Raw genomic sequence first — 5,581 nt, forward strand, 5'->3', positions numbered from 1 at the left:
CCCTCTATGGGTAAATGGCCTCATTTAAGAAGGACTTAAATTGTTAATTTCTCATACTAGATATTAAGATATTCCATACACTGCATCTCACATTTGCCATATAGACAAAGTGACTTAGTAAAATATATTTTAGATTGATTTGTTTATTTTTATTTAATTTTTTTGCTATTTGCTATTTTAAAGAAATATATTTTTATATCTTGATTACTCAATATTATTCAATCTTTTCATCCCTTTTTAAAATTCATAATATAATAATTAATAAAATTAACAACATTATTCCTCCACATATCATATATATTTTTTTATTATAAATTTTTCTCAATACAATAGAGTAAATTAATTCTAGAATAAGAATTTATTTTATGCTAGACATTCCTCTTATGTATTATTTAATATAATTTAAATTCAGAATTAAGATTCTCATTTATCATAAATTTTCGTTCAAATATGAGGTATGCAAGAATATGTTTTCTATATTTCTTTTTATGCTATTAATATTATGGATTGAAAGATACAATCCAATAAAATGCCATATGCTTAAATTCTATTAATTGACTAAAAGAATAAACAACTAATTTAGCATAGTCTTACAACCCTCAACCATATGTAGTCCAAGCAGCACTTTAAAATTAATTAAAGTACATAACAGCATGGACCGCAATATGCGTTCAAAATGTCGATGTTCATGTGTCCTGCAGTTCACACGATGACGCACAGTTTGCTGCGTTCTTCATCGATCCATGAGCCGAGTGATCCACCGCTTAGAGTGATAATTTTTTTGTATTTTTTTAATTCAAAGTCAAAGAATTTTAATTTATTGAAAGTATTAATAATTAATCAATAATAAATTTTTAATACAAAAGTTTAAAACATCTTTCAATAAATTGTAATTTTAAGCCCAAACATTTGCAGCTGCGCATGTCTTAGGTCAACAAAAACAGTAATACCTTTTATATATTATTTTCTTCTCTATTTGTGCGTTTTCTTTTTTTAAATTTTTCAACATGTTTTTAATCACAAATAGAAAATACCATAAAAAAAGGTATTACACACGTTAATGTGAACAAGTTAACTTATCATTTATAATATTTTATATAAATATCACAATTAAATATTATTTTCTATATAAATAATAAGTACAGCTATATGTTTAAAGGTTTTTTTATTGCGTTCAAATACAATGTATGCGAAGTTCACAATATAATATATATTGTCATAATGCATTACAAGGAGTTAAAACAAAAAAAAAAAAACAGAAAAACATTCAAAACATTGTATAATTCAAAACATTTTGAATGAAAAGAACAAAAAGAAAACTTTTTTCTTTTTTATTCTTTTTTTTTATTTGGTTTTTATTTTGTTTTTATATAATTATTTTTTTTTTCTTTTCGGATAGGAACACAATAATGATCCTTCCGCAGGTTCACCTACGGAAACCTTGTTACGACTTTTACTTCCTCTAAATAATCAAGTTCGGTCAACTTTTGCGAAACAACCGTGAAACACAAGGCGTCACAGTGATCACGTCCGGAGACCTCACTAAATAATTCAATCGGTAGTAGCGACGGGCGGTGTGTACAAAGGGCAGGGACGTAATCAATGCGAGTTAATGACTCACACTTACTGGGAATTCCAAGTTCATGTGAACAGTTTCAGTTCACAATCCCAAGCATGAAAGTGGTTCAGCGGTTTACCCGGACCTCTCGGTCTAGGAAATACACGTTGATACTTTCATTGTAGCGCGCGTGCAGCCCAGGACATCTAAGGGCATCACAGACCTGTTATTGCTCAATCTCGTTACTGCTAGACGCAATTTGTCCATTTAAGAAGCTAGTGTCCTTATAATGGGACAAACCAACAGGTACGACTCCACTTATATAAACACATTCAAACACTTGTACATTCAAGATGAACGCATTAATGAAGGCTATATAAGCTTCAACACCATAATCCCAGCATCTATTTAATATATTTGAGTCTCGTTCGTTATCGGAATTAACCAGACAAATCACTCCACGAACTAAGAACGGCCATGCACCACCACCCATAGATTCGAGAAAGAGCTATCAATCTGTCTTACACGCTTATGTTCGGACCTGGTAAGTTTTCCCGTGTTGAGTCAAATTAAGCCGCAGGCTCCACTCCTGGTGGTGCCCTTCCGTCAATTCCTTTAAGTTTCAGCTTTGCAACCATACTTCCCCCGGAGCCCAAAAGCTTTGGTTTCCCGGGAAGCGACTGAGAGAGCCATAGTAGTAGCTACACCCAATTGCTAGCTGGCATCGTTTATGGTTAGAACTAGGGCGGTATCTGATCGCCTTCGAACCTCTAACTTTCGTTCTTGATTAATGAAAACATCTTTGGCAAATGCTTTCGCTTAAGTTAGTCTTACGACGGTCCAAGAATTTCACCTCTCGCGTCGTAATACTAATGCCCCCTAACTGCTTCTATTAATCATTACCTCTTGATCTAAAAACCAATGAAAGTAGAACAGAGGTCTTATTTCATTATTCCATGCACAAAATATTCAGGCATTTGGAGCCTGCTTTAAGCACTCTAATTTGTTCAAAGTAATTGTACCGGCCCACAACAACACTCGATGAAGAGCACTGAAGCAGGTTTAAATAGGAGGAATATATAAAAAATACATTGTATTAATTATATATAAGAACTCCACCGGTAATACGCTTACATACATAAGGTAATGTACATACCACAATTATAGTTGTACTACCCGTATGAAGCACAAATTCAACTACGAACGTTTTAACCGCAACAACTTTAATAAACGCTATTGGAGCTGGAATTACCGCGGCTGCTGGCACCAGACTTGCCCTCCAATAGGTCCTTGTTAAAGGATTTAAAGTGTACTCATTCCAATTACAGGGCCTCGGATATGAGTCCTGTATTGTTATTTTTCGTCACTACCTCCCCGAACTGGGAGTGGGTAATTTACGCGCCTGCTGGCTTCCTTAGATGTGGTAGCCGTTTCTCAGGCTCCCTCTCCGGAATCGAACCCTGATTCCCCGTTACCCGTTGCAACCATGGTAGTCCTAGATACTACCATCAAAAGTTGATAGGGCAGACATTTGAAAGATCTGTCGTCGGTACGAGACCATACGATCTGCAAGTTATCTAGAGTTCAACCAATATAACGATCGAATGATCGCTTGGTTTTAGCCTAATAAAAGCACACGTTCCAAAAGGTCCGTGTTTATTTTGCATGTATTAGCTCTAGAATTACCACAGTTATCCAAGTAACTGTTAACGATCTATGGAACCATAACTGATATAATGAGCCTTTTGCGGTTTCACTTTTAATTTGTTTGTACTTAGACATGCATAGCTTAATCTTTGAGACAAGCATATAACTACTGGCAGGATCAACCAGAATAATATATATTTCTTTTTTATATAATAGTTTTTATATTATATAAAAATTTAAAATGATATTTTCTTATTTGAAAATTATACACAAATACACAAAACATTTACAATATACACAACAATTTTTCTATGTTTCTTTCTTTATTATATTCCTTTGAATTGATTTTTTTTTTCATTATATTTTATTTCTATTGTGTGATTTTGTAATGGATTTTTTTAATTTTTGTTTTGGTATCGTGAAAAGAATTTTCGTTCTCTATACATATTATTATTTAATTATGTAAGAACGATATTTCTTCTTATATTGGCAAAATTTTCAAATAATATCATTATATACATTTTACTTTATTTCAATGCATATAGTAGTATATATACCTTTTTTTTAAGAGTATATACATTTTTTTCTTGATTTGAAATTAATAATTTCAAATTCTATTATATTTATTTCAATAATAAATATATGATATAAAGTATTTTCGGGTGCAACACATTAATATTTTATTTTATTTAAAAACCATCCTTTTACACATATATTTTATGAGTAAATATTAGAATAGCTCACAAATAAAACTAAAATATTGTTTAATATTTATTTCTACAATATGTTAGTATAGAATAATAGATTTTTATTTTTTTGTATAAAACAAAATCTATTTCAATTTAAACTAACTGTAGGAAACCAGGAATAAAAAACGCTCATAATATACAATATGTTAGTACAGAATATAGAGTTGTGTATAAAACAAAATCTATTTCTATTTAAACTAACTGTATAAAAACCACGAACAAAAAATTTGTATTTCTACAATATGTTAGCCACATAGAATATATAGAGTTTTGTATAAAACAAAATCTATTTCTATTTAAACTAACTGTAGGAAACCAGGAATAAAAAACGCTCATAATATACAATATGTTAGTACAGAATATAGAGTTTTGTATTAAACAAAATCTATTTCTATTTAAACTAACTGTATAAAAACCAGGAATAAAAATTTTTTATTTCTACAATATGTTAGCCACATAGAATATATAGAGTTTTGTATAAAACAAAATCTATTTCTATTTAAACTAACTGTAGGAAACCAGGAATAAAAAACGCTCATAATATACAATATGTTAGTACAGAATATAGAGTTTTGTATAAAACAAAATCTATTTCTATTTAAACTAACTGTATAAAAACCAGGAATAAAAAGGCACACAAAATCAACTTTCATTTTCATATTTACTTAAAAATACATATAAAGTAAAAAATATTTCCATATAAATACTAAGTAAATAAAGTCATACAAGTATGAAAATTTTCATACAAGTACTAAATACATAAATCATATAAGTATAGTAATATTCATACATAAAAGTATTTAAAAACAACTTCTTACTAATAAACAAACATAAGGAATTAAAATATATAAAAGTATAATACATTTCCTAGCAGTAAAAAATTTTCATATAAGTACTAAATGTATAAAGTCTATGAAGTAATAAATTTTCATATAAGTACTATTTCAGTATATGTCAATTTGAGCAGATTTGTGCAAATTTGTTATAAATGTTCTCTGCCATGTTGACGTTACCAACCCGAAAATATATGAAAAAATTCTTTTAACCTATGTAAAATTTAAAAACTCATATATACGTGGGTAATTTATATCATTTTCAAATATCGTCATGGTCATAATACAACTAATAACATCAAAAGTATTTTTACAATCGATTTTTTTTTTAAATTTTTAACTTGTATGACTTCATATTTAATACTTATATGAAAATTTATTACTTCATAGACTTTATACATTTAATACTTATATGAAAATTTATTACTTCATAGACTTTATACATTTAATACTTATATGAAAATTCATTACTTCATAGACTTTATATTTTTTATACTTATATAAAAATTTATTACTTCATAGACTTTATATTTTACTTCATAGACTTTATACATTTAATACTTATATGAAAATTTATTACTTCATAGACTTTATACATTTAATACTTATATGAAAATTTATTACTTCATAGACTTTATACAATTAATACTTATATGAAAATCTATTACTTCATAGACTTTATACATTTAGTACTTATATGAAAATTTATTACTTCATAGACTTTATACAATTAATACTTATATGAAAATTTATTACTTCATAGACTTTATACATTTAATACTTATATGAAAATT

General features: G+C 28.4%; 2 non-coding genes across 2 annotated transcripts; both read right to left on the reverse strand.

Moving 5' to 3' along the window:
• Positions 1 to 593: 593 nt before the first annotated feature.
• Positions 594 to 772, reverse strand: LOC138858301 (5.8S ribosomal RNA). Its single transcript, XR_011397448.1, has one exon. It is a non-coding gene; the product is annotated as a 5.8S ribosomal RNA (ribosomal RNA).
• Positions 773 to 1,407: 635 nt separating this feature from the next.
• LOC138858303 (small subunit ribosomal RNA) lies at positions 1,408 to 3,394 on the reverse strand. The gene has a single exon (XR_011397450.1). It is a non-coding gene; the product is annotated as a small subunit ribosomal RNA (ribosomal RNA).
• Positions 3,395 to 5,581: the final 2,187 nt, after the last annotated feature.

The sequence above is a fragment of the Bactrocera oleae genome, chromosome Y (genome assembly GCF_042242935.1).
Source record: "Bactrocera oleae isolate idBacOlea1 chromosome Y, idBacOlea1, whole genome shotgun sequence".
Taxonomy (NCBI): Eukaryota; Metazoa; Arthropoda; class Insecta; order Diptera; family Tephritidae; genus Bactrocera; species Bactrocera oleae.